The sequence below is a fragment of the Thermobia domestica genome, chromosome 7 (assembly GCF_964235325.1).
Source record: "Thermobia domestica chromosome 7, izTheDome1.hap1.1, whole genome shotgun sequence".
NCBI classification, from domain to species: Eukaryota; Metazoa; Arthropoda; class Insecta; order Zygentoma; family Lepismatidae; genus Thermobia; species Thermobia domestica.
The window spans coordinates 24,301,851-24,320,423 of record NC_137460.1 but is presented as its reverse complement, the minus strand read 5'-3'; the positions used below and the strand labels follow the sequence as shown (position 1 = coordinate 24,320,423).

The following is an 18,573-nucleotide window of genomic DNA, read 5'->3' as shown; positions in this document are numbered from 1 at the left end:
TATTATGCGTAAAGCAATGATATCTGCTGCAATTCTTTCCAATGTAGTGCTACAGGTCGGAGTTGTGAAGCACTCACTTCTGGTGCAAGTGATCCCTTTGTTCGATTCCAGTCCATGCAGGGCTCATAGCGAGTCACTTTAAAAAAAAAAAAAAAAAAAAAAAAAACTAAAAGTTACTCTTTTTCAAGTTGGTCACTAAAAGTTACTTTCTAGGGAGGTAAAGTTACTTTTTCGTGTGATTTATGTTTTACATTGGCAGTTTTCTAAGAAAAATATCAATATCAAAAATAAATGGAAAAAGGCAGTAACTTGTTAGTCATTACTCTTCTGAAAGCTTCAGTACTTGCTGCCACATGTGAAACAGTCAGCTTTATTCTCTCTTCAGCTTTTATTCTTGCTAAAGCACAGTGGATGGTTGGTGGATGCTTAAGCTCTCAAGGTGGGCTTAAGAACCATTCTGTGTCTATTCTTTCTTCTATCATAATAGTCTTTTAGTTTTCTCTCGTAATAGTTAACGCTCCGCTCAGCGTTGTGTGTGTATGTGGGGGGGGTGGGTTCATCATGTTCGTCTTGTGTTATGCTTCTTGTATGTTCTTCTTAATAAGAGTAGGTGATGAATTTGAATATTTCATGGCTTTGAGAATTCTCAATGCTAAGTTAAATATAATGTCTGGGATGAAGAAATTCGGAAATAGACCATAACTGATTCCACTTACTCAGAAGCTTCTTACATGTGCTGAGTCTGCTTACCGTAACTACAAAGCATACTTAGAAAATCTGCGAAAGAAGGAAGCTCGGAAAGATGAAACAAAACAACAGAGAGAGGTGATGGAGAAATTGACAAAGGAAAAAAGGGCATGATGAGATTTTGGTCACTTTTTCGTGTGCTTTTGGTCATTTTTCAACTATTTACAAGAAACCAGACCACTATGAGCCCAGCTCCATGTGAATTAATGTTGATCATCATCTTGTCAGTAAATATTCGCAGAGTTTACACGTTTCCTCCCACTTCATTCCACCAATTCTTCCATTAATCATTTGCTTCCTTGTAGCATAGAGAGCGTAATCGTGAGACGTTAAAGAATTATCTATTTTTGTTATAAGGTTCTGGAATTCGTGTTTCATGATTGAATATGTACTGAACTACTTCAACTTATCTTCAATCGGTGTTATTATCTGTTGCATTCTTTTTTCTATGTATTGCTAGAGTGCACGATGGCTGTGTGGTGGGAATTTTATCTTTGGCATGAGGGATCTTTGGTTCGATTTCAGGAAGTGTAAATTTGTGCTGAACAACATTGTGCCAATGGATCTAGCATTTCCTCCCACTTTCTCATTCCACCAATTCGTTCATCATTTACTTTCATTAATCACTTGCTTCCTCTTAGCGTAATCATGCAGCCTTAACCCTTTTAAATTCTTGCCTTTTTCGGCGTTTTTCTTGAGTCTCAGATAAGCAGCGACAGTGTCATCCCTATTTATCCTAGGATCGTGGTTTATACCTCGTTTTTCTCAGAATGGAACAGCCCTTCAAACGGTACCACTTACATGTCCCTATAATATGCCAGAAGGGAATTATTTGAAGGAAAATCGGGAAATTCCCCCCCCAAAAAAAACTTTAAAGTTTGGGGCCCCCTGAGGCTCTACCGGGTCTGCGCACAAACCTCCAAAAATTTGGAAAAATACTGCGTAGTGTACTAATTACTTGTGACAAATTCGAATTTCCTGTCTTGAATAGTAAGGGCGGGAAAATTTTTTACCCATGTTGAGAGAGCATCAAAAAAACGCCCAAAATTTCCCTAACATGCACCCTACAAATTTTTTAAAAAATTCTGACACGCCTCTAATGATCGTAAAATTATGGTTCATATGTCGTTTTGTTCAGAATGGAGCAGCCTTTCCGATGGTATCACCCGCATGTCCCTCGGACATCCTTAAGGAGGGGAAAAATTGAGGAAAATAGGGATTTTTGCTGAAAAACTCCCTTTTTTCCCGGTTTGGAGCCCTCTGGCGCGGTCCTGGATAAACATAGAGATCCAGAAATCACTTTCAAAAAAATACTACGTAGTGTACTAATTGCTTGTGACAAATACCAATCTCCTATCTTCAACACTAAGGACGGGAAAAATATTTTCTTCTGCGAATATTCCCAGAATCCCCTATATAAATTTCAAAAATTTCTTAACACATCCCTAATTATCGTAGGATCACGATTCATACACCATTCTCTTCAGAATAGAGCAGGCTTCCATATTATATTACCCTCATGTCCCTCTTACGTCCCTAAGGAGGGAAAATTGAGTAAATAGGGATTTTTGCTAAAAAATTCCTTTTTTCCAGTTTTGGGGCCCTCTGGTGCGTCCCTGGGTGAACATAGAGATCTGGAAATCACTTTCAAAAATACTACGTAGTGTACTAATTACTTGTGCCAAACACCAATTTCCTATCTTCAATATTAAGGACGGGGCGGAAAAAATATTTCTCTTTTGCGAATATTTCCGAAATTTCCCAAGGATACTATACAAACTTCAAAAAATTTCCTGACACTTCCCTAATTATCGTAGGATGATGATTCATACGTCGTTCTCTTCAGAATCGAGTAGGCTTTCAGAAAGTAGCACTCAAATATTCCTATCATGTAGCCGAGTGGAGCAAGAATCGCGAAAGTGGCATTTTTGGTCAAAAAATATCCCTTTTTTACCCTTTTGTCCCTCTGAACCCCCCTTCTGTGTTGACGAAGAGATCCGAAAAAATTCTCATAAAAACTAATTGGTCCACTGATTGTTTAGGGAAAATGTTAGGATTCTAGGATTAAAGAGAAGCTCACCAAAAAATGTTGAAGTTAGACCTCAGTAAAAAAAGGGAATTTATAAATTGATGACGTCATACCCCCCTATGTTCTGACGCTCGGAAGCGTATAGACCCTTCCAAGGCTTTCTTGAATGCCTCCTCTCTTGGAAAACAAAATAATAATAATAATAATAATAAACCGAACTAAATAGCATTCTTAGTTCTCTTTTAATAGAATCTTTAAGACACTACAATATCGGTTGAAAACTACCGAAAAAACTTAAAAGGGTTAAAGAATGATTTGTTTGTTTCCCAATAGAGGGCTGTCTCGTAGAATGATAATTACGAGTCGCATCCAAAAAGTAAATTCCGAGGGATTATAAAACGAAAGACAAACATCAGAAAACAATTTTATTAGAGCGGAGTTAGTAAGGTAGACCCTAATTTTCTGGATGTGCACCATCCTTGTTGAGGCACTAGTAGCGCTGCACCAGCTTCTGTTTTGCGAGTATGAAAGAATTCTGCTGCTAGGGACGAACCAAGACATAAGAACTCAGCTGTTGAAACATCGTATGTGCAAAAGTGCTGCAGGTGAAAGAACAGGTACAATTCGCTGGTCACTAGGTCACGGAACACCCATTATCGTCTCCGGTGATGATGCAATCGAGGAACTTGTTTACGCAGCAGGAAAGTGAAAGTAGACGCTAGGTGCATCGTATACTCCACTGCCTGTAGTTTCGGAATCCATCGTGCAAACAGCTTACGAAACTGTAGTCGCGGTTCACAATTTCATGCAGTAGAAAACGGGAGATGAGCGAGAACTGAACGAGTTCGGACATCGTAAACCGACGGTTCTGCAGAATTGGTTGCTGCACATTGATGCGACCTGCTGCCTGCACCATCTTCACCTTTGACGTCCGGTTCATATACTTCATACAACTGTCGGTGTATCTTGATACCGGCATCTTCTTAGCGTGAAGAAGCCACATTAGCACGTGTAGTTCTCAGTCTGCGGAAGACTGGATGCATACAGCCATGTTTACCGTACCACAGTTCTTTCACCACTGACCTGACAACAACTGTCCTCGCAACAGGTTATGGTTGTATGTTCTTCCTCCACTCCTGAAACTCGTTTTGCTCTGACCATTCGTGTCATCTTCGGACACTTTCGCAACGTCACTTTCTGGATGCGCCTCGTATATTAGGATTGCGTGTAAATTAGGGTATAAGTTAAGTTATTTTATGTATCAGGTTGTAAATTAATGTTTCAACAATTATACTGATTTATAAATGAATACGGTACAATATTAAGATAACACGGAAAAAGTTCTCTCCTCGTTAGTCCGACTTGTTTTCCAAGTCTTGGTTGAATAAAGTGTTTCAGAATTTGGTTTTTATATCGTTCTTATATATTTTGTTGGGCTATATTTTATGTTCAAAGGTACACATACAATGATGATCGCATAGTTCAGTTGATACTCAGTGATAATTTTCTTTCGCTCCTATCTGATGTATGTGGATTAATAATGTTTTATTGGAATTCTTATTGCAATGAAAGAACCATCATTTTTCATTAATTGTTATTACAGATGCAGCTTTTGAAGTACGATATCTTCTGCAGATAGAGCAGAGTAGATGCCTCCCAATTTGAAAGGTAAGCTTAAAAAACTAAATGCTCTTTGTGGAGAAACTTTTGAGTGAGCTGACTTTCATGCAGCATTTGGTGTTCATGCCTTCACCCCTTCAAATGCACATCTTTTCCTAAATTAAAGTCCTCTTATTGGTACAATTCCCATTGTTCACTCCTGAACTTCTAGAGTGGCGACGTCCGCTGTTCTTAAGCAGAGACCAAATCTAAATACTACAGTCTGCTAGTGGCCTTCTGAACTCTTCTTAAAATTTTTGATCAATTTTTGTGTGTATATAATCATTGCAAAATTAACATTAATTTTTTAAAAAAAATAGGGATTGATTAGAAATAATTGGTAGTGTCTTAAGGCTGTAAAAACTTACAGGGGAAAAGCATAAAGACAAATAGGGAAACATTCTACTAGTAAGTACATTCTTTGAAGGGAAGTTAGTGAGGAATATCCTTGGTTAACAGTATTACGGAAACGTAAAGGACTTGTTCGAAATTTTTTTTTATAATTTCGAGAATTGAACTCCAATATTATTTTAGTGCATGAAAACGTAGTCACCTTGAAAAAACCGAGTTAACATAAATAAGTTATTGTAATAGTATAGCACTTAGAGAAAAACACCAGGAAAAAAAAAATCATATAACAAACATTTTTGTTTTATGAAGAATGTGAAACAAGTGTTATTCCCGCAAATGTCACTAAAACTATTATTTCATAGTCTAGAATGCACTGGTTCTGAAGGACATGAGAAAGAGAAATAACAAATGAGGCGCATATAAAACTACTAGTTTCTTAACCAGGGTACTCAGTGATTGAGATTCAGTCGCATTCGGTCGGTTGAATTCTCGACTCGATTCGTCTCGTGTTGTTAAGTCGGAGACTATCGGGCAGGTGGTGCAATTGTAATTGACCACCGTAGTATCGCGAATATATTGTCGCCGTTGCTGTCTGTCATCGATGGACCAGAAAATGTAAGTTGTATATTGCATGTTTTTTTCTATTCTTATGCATAATTATGGCAGGGCAGTACAAGTTAATTACATCCTCATAACCGTAGGTTTTGATAAACCCGGAACAATTAATCTTGTAATTTGCTTGCAAGAGAAACTATTTTCATAAAGCATTTTGATGTTTGTTTACAAGCACATAGCTTATGAGCTCACAATGTATAACTGTAATTTGCCAAGGTATTATGTCTCAATGTAATAATTATTATTCATCAATCTTACGTAATATATTTGAACTCTTTGACACACGAGAGTGCTATTCTCGCTGTAGAAGACCCATTTATTCATTAACAATTGTACTTGATTTAGCCCTGTAAGGTGCTCATCCAGTTTGTATTATTAATATTCAATACAATAAAATGAGATAGCCTAGGTTAATTGCCGTGTAATCATTGTGTTCGATCAAGGTAACTCTTTTAACCCCTGTTCTCCTGCATTAGATTAAGTGACAACTGGTAAAATTATGTATATTCATTACTATACTACCGAGGTAACAACTGGATATGTTAGTTGTACTGCTAGATATCATTTAACTATTAATATACTCCCCTTTTATTATCACTATATCAGTGATAACAGATTAGGATCAGGCCAATATTCTTCATAAGTGCACTGCCTTTCCTCATAGGTAACCTACCATATTTTCGTTAAAAATAAAAGTTATATCCATTTATTTTTAAAAGTAACCGTCCTAAAAGCAAGCTAAACAAGAACCAGTTACAGTATAAACAGAAGAATTCAGGTATTATGGAAAATAATACTTGTGAAATAACAACTCTGTATAAAATGAGTGACCTTGGAGTTTATTCCATTACTCTTGAATTTTGTCCTTAATCATTCAGACCACGTGAGCTGCATTACAACTCCAGTGGTGTTCAGATTGATGTATAACTGTTCAGGGAGCGGAGTGAGTAGTGTAATGGTTAACGTATCGGTACAGTGAGGCGGAGACTTCGAATCTCGGTCCAGTCGACTCTTTGTGTACCAGCTAAGATCTATTTATTGGGTAGTCCAATAATCTCTAAATAACGTCAGTTGACATAATTGATATGTACGAGGCGCGTTCGAAAAGTAACCTCCGATTGGTCACTACGTGAAGGCAGCGCTACCATCTTTGCACAGACGTGCGCGGTAGATCAGTCTGCATCCAGCCGTTTTAGAATGAAGGTTGTCTGATCACTAGTTCCACTTTTGTAGCGTTTCAAAATGTGTGCTGCAATAGAAAACCCCGCTAAGTGCCAGGTGCGAGCTTGTACGTTTTCTTACAGCAAAACAATATTAGGCAGCAGCTATTCATCGGGAACTTTGTGCCATGTATGGACTGTGTGTGATGAGTGAACGAGTTGTTAGTGAATGGGTTCGTTCATTTAAAAGTGGACAAACCAACATTCATGACGAAGAGAGGAGTGGCAGGCCATCAGTGGTCACTGTTGAACTCGTTCAGAAAATTGATGGGAAAGTTTGTGAATGTCGGAGCTTTCCGATGAATTCTTACGAATTTCCAGGATCTCAGCGCTTTTGTGATGATGATGATGAGCTGAAAGATGTGGTCACAGGCTGGCTTAACGCATAAACGAGGGATTTTTATGCTGATTGAATTTCTAAGCTAGTGCACAGGTATGATAAGTGCTTGAATGTTTATGGAAACTCTGTTGAAAAATGGAACACAAAGATAGTTTTCAGATGTTTGGTGTTTCTTTTTTACCAATAGGAGGTTAGTTCTGAACGGCCCTCGTATAATTGTATTCCCATTTGAGACTTTTTTTGCACGCAGTTATGGTTCAGATAGAACAGCTTCCTTTGAAATAATGTTTTAACATATAAATTACAGTTCTAACAGAATAAAAACTAATAATAATTATTGGTAACGAATGACATATCAGGTGTCTTAAAAATAAGTATTTTTTTTCCCTCGAAAACGACGCATGAAAACTTACCCTTAAGCATTTCTTTTTGTTTAGCTCAATGTGGCCTGTCGATTGAATCTTCTGATAGTGTTAAAGAAAAATTGAGCTTTTAAAAGTTGGTGATAGTTTTGTGTTCTGATTAATTATACTGTGTATTGTCTTGCTATTATCATAATGTAAAGTTTAATGAGGATATACCATAGTTTCACCTCAATAGATGGCGTGGTTATACAGCGTTATTTAAATAAAAAAAAAAAAAAAATCCTTAAACTATGCATGAGTGTAAATCTTCATATCATTTTCTTCAAATCAGAGAGACCTATCGATTAATAATTCTTTTTTCATTAAACGCTAAAAAATATTGGAGAATTTAATTTTTTGTAAAACACGTAAAGAGAAATAGATATACAGGATATAACTTAATATAACAAACTTCGGGAGGTTATTTCTGACATCCAACTAGCAAATTGGGCTTATTAGCAGAATTAGCGAGGCCTAAAGTGTGGAAACAGTAAATTCCAAGTGGTAGATATCGACGTGCAGAGAGAGAGACAAACGTGCATTGGGCGGACACCACATAGGAGATATTCAGAATGTCTTGCTACGGACAGCAACGCAAGCATTGCAACGCCAGATCATGGACCCGTTCGAAGGTACGTGTGTCATGGGGAACAGCTGCACAGAAGTTATGAATACGCTGTACTAAGTCCATGATATGGTTGATAAGAGTAGCACACACCACACTTACAATGTCTTCTCACAAGATGATAATCCAATAGTTCCAGATCTATTGGAGATCGGGCAGACAATGCACTGAAGCGCCACACCTGATGCAACGTCTTGGGAAGTTGTTCAGTTACCGGCGGACACTGAAGTGCGCGGGAGCCTCATCATGCCTGTACCACATGTTGCAGCGAATCGCAAGGGGAATATTTTCCAGTAATTCGGGTAGTGTGCTGCAAGGTCAAATACTGTGCTCCATTCAGTCTTCGGGGTAGCATGTATGGGTCGACCAGTTGATCATGGAAACTATGACACTATACTTTGAATCCAGATTGTTCATGATTAGTGACAACCGTATCGTGGGGATGTACATCTGCCCACGTGTGAGTTATGCATGTACACGATACCATCCCTTTCAAACATGGCCTCGTCAGTGAACAGTACCGATGCCTAGTGTTGACTGAACCATTGACAGAATACTTTACGTGGTTGGAAATTCGCTTCTGTCAGTCCTTGTACCCTTGGATGCATTTTCATGTCACACACACCACAATCATGTATGGGAGAGTTTTCTATTTGTAAGATAAAAATCCCAAGAGTTTTCGATCTGTATGATTATTTTGAAAAAAATTTAAGGTAAATTTTAATCTTTTTTTTTTTTATTTTTCGTAAAGTATGGTACGTGGGATTAAACTTGAAATCGCCTGCAGTAAAAGACACGTTTACTGTGAAATAAAATATATGAATAAAAAGCCACTTGATTTGTAGAAACATGATTTTGTTGATTACAAACTGTATATATTAGAACGTGAAATTATTTATACAAGAGTATAGATTAATTCATTTATACACCTTGAAATATAAAGTTAAAAACATTTTTTAATGGGTGGTATTTTTGTACAATGTGTGCATGCTTTTAAAAACTGATATTTTTTAGTTGTTTTAAGTTTTAAAATTTATTTCCTTATTTCGTTCTTTTTTAGAATCATGGAGGTAGAATTGCACATACCAGACAGAAGTTTTAATTTGTCAGAGAAAGCAGAAGGATGAATCTGGCACAAGAAATATGTAAACAATAAGAAGAAAGAAAATGCAGTATACAGGGTGGCCCAAAAGTAGGTATATAGTCCCGTACTGATCGCTCATGGCATTTTATATCTTTTACTTATTGTTATCCATACAGGTATTGACTTAGTTTCTTCCTTATTTGTTCTTAATGTATTTTCACTTATATCTTAAGCTCGGAACAAACCAATGCAAATAAATTCATTATTTTAAAAATTAAAATGCCATATTTGATCGATGCAGGTCTGTATCCTACTTTTGGGCTACTCTGTAGTGTGTGCGAATACTGTGTAAATAAAACTTTAAAAATAGTACAAATAGTTAAAACGTACAAGGAAAAACAATTTTATAGATCAACAAATTCTAGGAATACCATAAAAGTAATGTGCAAGTGTTGGGAATTGGGAGAATAAATTGGTAGTGGGTAATTTACTTATATAATCAAATTTGTAAATAAATATTTATTAAACGTAGTGTGTCATGTTTTATTTAAAAAATTTTTTTCCGATTTTAAGAGTGCAGATTAATAAAAAAAAATCTGTGGAGTGTTATGTTCAGTGAAATAGAAAAACTCACATGCACGGTGCTTATTCATGAAAATATGTACTTGATGAAATGTCACATATACATGGGATCTCAGGAAGGAATGGTGAACACTTTTCTTCACTGAAATATCCGGTAAGGTTTATGTCCAGTAAATTATGGTGAAGGTAATGACTTCACAGAACATACATGAGTCGTGTTTGCAAAATTAAAAATCTTTTTCATAATTAAAAGCTTATTTATTTATTTTTGTAAAGTGAAATAGAACTTCGTAGAAAATTAACTGAAGATTCTAAAACGTTTAAGAAAATACGCCCAAGTCATTTATGAATCATAAAAGACAATTACCGTGAGCTGGAATAGAATTAGGGACAGCAGAGAGCACAGGTGAACATTGTAGCACGAAGGTATCAGCTGATTAGAAAAAATTTTACGTATATAAATTTAAATCTTTCTCTTTAAAAAAAAAAAAAAAAGTGTATGCTCTCTATGTGAGAGAAAGCTACTGTAGATTTACATTAGAGAAATTCTTGCTTTGGAATAGAAATTATTTCTTTGAGAAAAGAGGTACATGGTGTTAAGTAGATTAATAAAAAGTCTTCTTTTTTCATTTACTTATCAACATGATTGATTTTCCTTTGTAAATTGTGAAGAGATTTAAGTTACATAAATATGCTTTTAAGGAGTAGGAGACAAAGCATGTGCTTCGGAACACATTTTAAACATCGTAGAATGCTAAAACTTGATAAAGGAAATGAGCCGCTGTGGCTTAGTGGTAGAACGTTCACCTCTTGGTGCATGGGATCCCGCGGGGTTCTCCCGTTTCCTCCCGCTTCTTTCATTCCACCATTTAACTCATTTCTCATCATCACCGTCTGCTTTAGCCTAACCGGCATTAAGCATGGGACGTAAAACTCAAAAATTTCATTTCATTTTTGATAAAGGAAATACATATAAGTAATGAGAAATCATGGAATGCATCATAGGAAAAAAAGATGACAGTACTAGTCGCAAAAAGAGCAATAGGAATAAGCTAAACGCAGAAAACTGCATTCACTGAGTTAAGGACAAAAGTAAGTGGAGAGCTTATGTCAACGTGGCATTGAATCTCAGGGTTTCATATGTCATAGTACTAATATTAACTCTTGATAGAGAAAACACATATAAAGAGTGAAATACTAATATATATATGGGTCGTTTGCAAATAGATTGGCCTTTTGAAGTCTTTCAATAGTAAGTTAAAAAATTGTTTTTAAAAATGAGTTCTTTTCGAGAGACATATTATTTATAAATATGTCAATCTGGTAATCGGTATTTTTTACATAGTTCGTAATGATTTAATATATTTTGAGAGGAAAGATGAATAGAAATGTCATTCTCCTGGGTGTTCCTATGTGCAATTATTACTAATAACTCTTGTATATTTTCTTTTGATGTCAATTCTATTTCATAAATTTCACATACAATACTTGAAATATATGGCACTTTTTCAATTCAAAAAGAGAAAGCAAAAAACATTTTTATAATAGTTTCTATAACATCAAACTCTGTCCTTAATATTTCTGTCATTCTCCTGGGTTATTTCTCGTCTCTTTCAAGATCACATTTGATTACATGTACAAAATCGTAAAAGTTCATTTTTATACAGATAGTACCTTCTGTCTGTGATATTAGCAACTGTTCAACCTGCCTATTGCTCAGCCAGTTTCTGAGTAAGTGTACTGCGAAGTAGGTGTGTGATTTTTTGCAGCATTTCCAGTCATTCTTCTGGTAAGTCATTTTAGTTTGTTTTTTACAATATATAAATTAATTAGCTTTCTTGAGAGAGACAAAACAGATATGTTTAAAATAAGTACATCATTTCATGTAACAGATAAATACGGTGTAAGATTTTAACGAAATGTTAGCAAAATGTCATTCCCCTGTCATAATTACGCAGTCATTCTCCTGGCATTTTCGTGCCAGGAGAATGGCAAATACTACATGATCAGTAGTCAGAGCACCCACACGTTACTTGTAAGGGATCTGAAGTGGACTTCCTTGTCACTTGCAGATGGCGAGAAAGAAGCAAAGTAATGAAGAGCGTCTTTAGATAAAAAAGGGAAGTTGAACGTCGAAGATATGAGAGACTGAAGCAAAAGGCTGAGGAGTGTCCTTCCCTCGCTGCAGAATTGAAAGAAAAGTCCAGAATGAAATACCAAAGAAGAGGTTAAGCTCATCAAAGAAATGTCAGAAAGGAAAAAGCGAATGAAGAGAAAACAGTGGCGTCAAAACACAGCAAGAATGAGACAAAGGCGGAGAGTAGCAAGTAATACGACTATTTCTTGTGATATTGTCCCACCAGACAGTGCTTCGGAACGCAACGATGTTCCACATTCCCAAGAAATTGTGGCAGAAATTATAAAGACAACAGAACAGGAGAAAAAGAAAGTGAGAAGAGAAAAATCGCGAGTTGAGAGTAAAAGATGAAGTGATTAAATGTCTGAAGAGAAAGTTGGATAAATACAAGAAATGGCTGCAAAGATTGAAAACTAAATCATTGCTCAAAGAATCATTTTTAACTCCAAGAAAGAAAGTAGGAGAGCTCATAGCTTCAAAAAATAAGAAAAGGACATCTCTTTGGTGAAGTTATTAATCAACAGTTGAGACAATGAAGGGTGGATGTTCAGAGAGAGAGAGAGAAAAAAAAAAAACGAATGTTACACTTAATAACCAGAAGAAAAATATTAAAAACGTATCGGATGTTGTCCACAGCTAGATTTCGGAAGAGAGGGCGCGTAAAAATGTTAGAGGCAGAAAATACCAGAGTGCGCAAGACAGCTACTCTGAAGCTTCAACAGGATATCATCTCATTTTACGAGCAAGACAATGTCAGTACAATATTCCCAGGAAAAAAGGATTATGTCAGTTCTAAGTGTGGAAAGCATCAACGAAGAGTATTGGAAGATAACATGACCACCTTATATACGAGTACAAAGTATTTGAGAGATAACCCGAAAAGGAAATATATCAGCTGTAGCACGTTTACCCGGTACCGGCCAAAATTGATGAAAATGACTATCACTGAAAGAGAGATGTGCAAATGTGTGAAGCATTCAAATATGGAAATGTTAATCAAAGCTCTCTATACATATGGCTGTTTAGATGTGTCAAAACCAGATTCGGTGTTGGAATTAATTTGCTGTGACTCGCAAGAGGAATAATGTTCGTTAAGAGAATGTGAAAGATGCAACAAGAAAACAATCATTTTCAAGGAATTTGATGATTATGAAGCCGAATATTCAAAGTGGATCACAAAAACTGAAAATTATACAGATAACAATGGATCGGTCAAATCAGTGAAAAAAGTTGTTAAAGAAAAAATAAATACGACAGTTTCAAAAATAGCAAATGAGTTAATAAAAACAGTAGATAAATTTTCGAAGCATGTGGCTCGAGTAAGACACCAACAAAATAGTTTGAGATTGCAAAAAGCGACCATAACTCAAAGAGAAGCAATAATTCACATTGATTTTAGTGAGAATTATGCATGTAAGTATTCAGAAGAAATACAGTCATTTAACTTTGGAGGATCAAGACAAGTGGCAATGCACAGGGTCTGACTCCGACTATAGATATAATCCATTTCTGGAGCGATAGCCCTGTTACTCAATATAGGAATAACTTGATGTTTAGTGTTTTGTGCAGTGATTTTTTTGAAATGTACCCAAACATATCTAAAGCCACCTGGAACTATCATGAAGCTGGTCATGGTAAAGGCGCACCAGATGGCATTGGAGGCACGTGCAAACGAGTGGCAGACAACATAGTAGCACAGGGTAAGGATATTGCAAACTCAGCAGCTTTATTGTGCTGCCAAAATGTATTGAGCCGTGGCAAAAATGCGAACTAACGCTCACACTCTCACACACCCACGCGTTGATCCAATAATGGTTCAGCTGTTGCTAAGCGAGAGAAAGCGAGTGGAATTCCTCCAGCCGATAGCAGCGCTTGCAACGAAAGACTAGGTATCAAGTCAATGTAGCAAACCTATAGTAAAGTGTTTAAAAGAGAGCATACAAAGTGTAATCATTGAAGAGATACCATCGGATGATATTAAACAAATGCAGCGCAAATTATCCAAGAAAAAGGTAAAAAAATTTAAAGGAACCATGTCTGTACATCAAGTGGTCACTGAAAAGGACACAAGTAACAGACGATTACTCAGAATGAGAATGCAGTCTTGTTTTGATTACAGAGGCTATTGTTATCACTATGAATTAGGCCAGTACTCTAATTCTCAAATTCCAGCCAAAGAGAAACTCAAGAGTTGAAGTCATTTATAGTAGTGATGATGATGCATCTTGTGCAAACGTTACTACTTCGGGACGCATTAAAGAGGGAAAATTTATTCGCGTTAATATAAAGGGTAGGAAGAGGTCTTTCAGTACATTGCACTGTGTAGAAGTGATGTGAAGGATGGTGAAGTGAACATTGAATATCTTATTCAATGTGATAAAGACACGAGACTACGGAAGAGGAACCTCAATGGTATTACTTACAGTTGTAATGTTCATGAAGTTACTGAAGTTCTTCCACAACCAGAAATTATTGTAAAAGGACAGCGTGAGTTCTATAAATTTTAAGTATAGAATGGTAAACAAGTACTCTGTGTAAGTTCTTTTAAATTTAATAATACATTTGCTTCTACAGTATTGTAAAATCTAATGATCGGTCTCTTACATTTATTATTGAATACGGACAAAAGTCACACTATTTTAGGTAAGATCTTGTTTTATAGAAGTTGTGTGAAAAATATATCTATTGCATTAAATTTATACTTTCCAACAAACAAAGCTTGTATGATGAAACAGTATGTTTATTTTCAGACTTCTTGTCTTATAGCCGTCGAGTTTCAGGTTAGAATTTGTGTCATAGGTTATATTCTTTAAGATAGCGTGTTGCTGTTCCTAGTTTCGCACATAGAAATGTGAATTTAAATTAGATTGAACGACTGTGATGTTACTGTTATATATCATTTTCTAAAACTTACAATATATTATATACGTTTGTATGCATCTTGTAATTAAAACTAAGTATTATGTCATACATATCACTTTATTATTTTACATTCTCCCTATTCTTTATATAATAATATAATTTTAAACTTTTTTCATGCTCTGACTCCTTACTTTTTAACTATAGTTAAAAATTATCCTTGTATTAACGCTTTAGGTTATGTGAGTCTCTGGCTGCTAGTTATAAGCATAAAATTAAAAAAAAATGTCATTCTCCTGGCTTCGCTGTCATTCTCCTGATGCATGGATTTCTCTTTTTGCTGTAAAAATGGTGAAAATCTTAATAAATGAATTGGCCTCGACCATGAACGGTTTAAATTTTTAGTGCGTATGATGAGTGCTAATTAAGAGAATCATATTTTAATTATTTAACTTTCGCCGTTTTTAGTCTCGAAAAAGCCAATTTATTTGCAAATGACCCATATATATATATATGAGTAAATAGTGACAATCCTGTATAAAAGAAACCTGGGTAAATTGGAACTTATAAAACTTTTAGTGTGCAAGAGAGTACACTGCATTGTATGATTTAAATGGAATTCTTCTGTACAAATGCTTAGTAGCAAGTACATATACTGACTTATTATTATTATTATTATTCTTTAGGGGAGAACTCACATGTGCCTGGAATTTTGTTTCAGCAGTATTTATTTAGAAATAAAGTAGCATAATGAAGGCGAGTTTAGCCGTGAGCAAATGTTAGGTGACCCTGTCTTTACCATAAGTTTACCATACTTTTTTTTTTTCTTTTTCTTTTTCCATAAAGTACTTACACATGAACATTCAGGAGTAAATGATGTCTTTTGTATGCTTACAAGAAGGTGTAAAAATCATGAGCAAGTATTAAATTTAGATGAGGAGAATTATGGACAACAAATGGCGTAACATCTGGGAATCTGATCGACTTCAGACAGGTAAAAACTTCATCAAGATCAGTATAACATGTAGATAGCCAAAGTTAAATTCGGAAAAAGTGAAGTTGTAACAGATTGGGATAACTTAGAAAACAAATATTCAGTTAATGTGAAGTTTCCGTATAAATTGGAAGAACATTTATGAAGCAAAGATTAAATTCATATAAGGGAATTAATAAAATTTGGTTACTTACCAATAAATCCTTCCGCGGGAAAATTAAACACTCCATACGTTTCGGAATACCGAGCTAGTTCCGTTCTCAAGGGTTCGGTAACAAGGATAAAAACGAATGAGAAAAAAAAAAAAGTTTGGAAAAAGGAATACAAACCACAGAACAGATAAATATAACATGAAGGATGCTAAAATACCACGAGCAGAGCACAGTGCAAAAGAATGAACAGAGTTGAAGAAAGCGCGATGTCTATGTTACGTCACTATTGATTGATCCAAAATATCAAAATATACATTAAAGGTAAGTAACCAGATTCTATCAATGTTACCAAAATCCACATTTAAAGCTGGTTTATATTTATGAATAAAGAATGATTCTTTAATCTCCCGGTGTTTCTTTGTTTTTGCTGAATCTACCACATTAACCTGCTTTATATTGTGTGTATGTTGTTTTAAGTGAAGCGCCAATCTCGACATGCTCCATCATATTTTGATAGATTGTGCTAACATGTAGGAGCCGAAATTTAAATTCAGTACAAGTGAAGTTTTCATAAAGACTGGGATAGTAGGTAGGAATCCAAAATTAAAATTGGATAGGGTAAATCTGAGATAAAGAATGTTAAAAGGACATTCAAATAAGGGAAAAATACGTTTGTATTTAAATATTAATTAAAAAATTCTCTTTTAATAAAGAGAACACGTAAAACAAATTAATATTGCATTTTATATGTATCATTGTCAATTGATTTTTTTTCATAAATGTATGCTATTAACATATGAAGGAGGAAGGGTGAAATATATTTACTTCCGTATTGTACACTCATGTCCAAAATTATTGTCCCATATCTATAACTGTCTTCTTGTAAGAATGTAATTTGATATTGATTTTGCAGGGTACTTTTAATACTGATACTATGTGTATAATCGGGAAATGTATATTTTTGGTAAATTTCATAGGAAAAGAATAATAAATACAAAAATTAGAATGAGTAAAACAAAATGTTGCTAAATGGACAACAGTTTTATTTTCGTTTTACTGTTCTTATTTACTGCTCTTTTGACATGAAATTTGCCACATACATGCCTTTGCCGATTATACATATACTAACATTATAAGAAATACCGGGCGAATTCATTACCAAATTATATTCCTAGAACAACATATTTATAGACATGCGACAATAATTTTGGACATGAGTGTACATATTTAGGATACATGACTTCATTCCGTAAATGAAAGTAGAAAAAAAACTGACTTCCCTAGGACTATTCCTGAATTGTACAGTCGTGGTTCAAGGACGCAAAATATAGATAAAGCTTCATTATCATTCCTGTGGAGGTTATAAATCATTCATAAAGCATGAACATTGACAATGTTCCTACGAATGAAACCAATGCTTGCGGTCCTTATATATAAAACTTCTGATAACTAAATTAAATCATTTATAAAAGAAAAAAAGCGTGGTAGGTATAGATTTCATCCCACATGCGATATGAATAATACCACTGACATTGAGCTATGTCCGTAGCCTCCGCATATCACTCCGTAAGGATAATAAATTAAATGTTGTGATTATTAATTATAATAATGCTCTCTTCTTCGGTGCGAGCGGTTCCGGTTTTTCGATTCCTGGTGGGAACACTCGATCGGAAAGGTGTACCAGCTTTTTCAGGCTAGCTATTCGGAATGTTTTTTCCTCATTCACACCAGGCAGATGCCGAGATGGTACCTAGAATAATGTTCTCAGGCCGCTTCCTTCCCTCCCCAATTCCCCAGACAGTGTAATTGCCGAGGAACGTCATTTCTCATATGTGTGTGACAGGCTAAATGGCCATAGATGCTAAAAGCCCAGAAATCTAATCCCTAATCCTTCCTAATTATAATAAAAATATAGTAAAGTGATATCGTAATTCACGTAACGCCTTATTGCACGGTTTTATCTCAATGATATTTTTAATAAAGAATGGTGCGAAAGGAAAATAAACAATTACAAATACATTAATTACAAAGCTGACTTGAGATTTGCTACCAAAATTATTTAGTGACGTCTTTTTAATCTTTATGTATCCTTAGTGTAATTTTTAATTTAGTGTTTGCGCGTTTTGTCAATCTACGATATGAAATGAGTAAGGCAGATTTTACTCGTAGCTTGAAATTCGCGAAAATTCCTCTCTTCCGTTTTTATTACAAAATTTTCAGAATACTGTGTAGTACTGTATTTGTTGAATAGTGCCCTATGATAGGGATGGCCAACTACGAGTTCGCGGGTTGCGTGCAGCTCGCCAGAAGACAAGTGTTAACATTTTTGTATATTTTATTGGATACATAACAATTTAAAAACGTAATGACTTGGACTAATACATAAAGTGGAAGCATGGTTTAGGCGCGTAAACCAAAAATAAATTTAAAGGGTACGTTAGGTACCTAAAAATTTAAGCGTCCAGTTTCTGTTCACGTTGCAAACGTGAAAAATGATTGGTTGTGAATATTAAAAGTCAGTACTATTGAGAGAAATTTTTACGTGCTTTTAATTTTTATTTTATTTATTTTTCATTTCGTACATATGTTTGAGAAATGATCCAAGATAATTTCACCCAACCTTGAGAGTGAGAGGATATTTTTCGAGCAAAAGGAATTTTAAGATTGGTTAGAGAGATTTCATTGTTGAGAACCTGGCAGCTCTGAGTCTGGTGCATTTCATCAGGAAGTTTCATGAAAGGGGAAAGGGAATTTGTTTTCATGAACAACCAAGGT

At 35.3% G+C, this 18,573-nt stretch overlaps 1 protein-coding gene and 1 non-coding gene across 5 annotated transcripts in view; both read left to right on the top strand.

Annotated features, from left to right (window-relative positions):
* The window catches only part of LOC145689918 (tRNA N(3)-cytidine methyltransferase METTL6), a 249,456-nt gene that overhangs the window by 31,447 nt on the left and 199,436 nt on the right, over nucleotides 1-18,573 (top strand). For 2 of the 4 annotated variants that reach the window (XM_081764269.1, XM_081764267.1), the window contains 2 exons: nucleotides 4,380-4,444; nucleotides 9,051-9,605. The exons of the other annotated variants lie outside the window; for them this stretch is intronic. The gene's annotated coding sequence lies outside the window, so the exon portion shown is untranslated. Of the gene's footprint in view, nucleotides 1-4,379; nucleotides 4,445-9,050; nucleotides 9,606-18,573 lie in introns of those variants that run through there. 4 annotated transcript variants of the gene reach the window in all.
* Nucleotides 4,235-4,308, top strand: LOC145691141 (small nucleolar RNA snR60/Z15/Z230/Z193/J17). The gene has a single exon (XR_014132353.1). It is a non-coding gene; the product is annotated as a small nucleolar RNA snR60/Z15/Z230/Z193/J17 (small nucleolar RNA).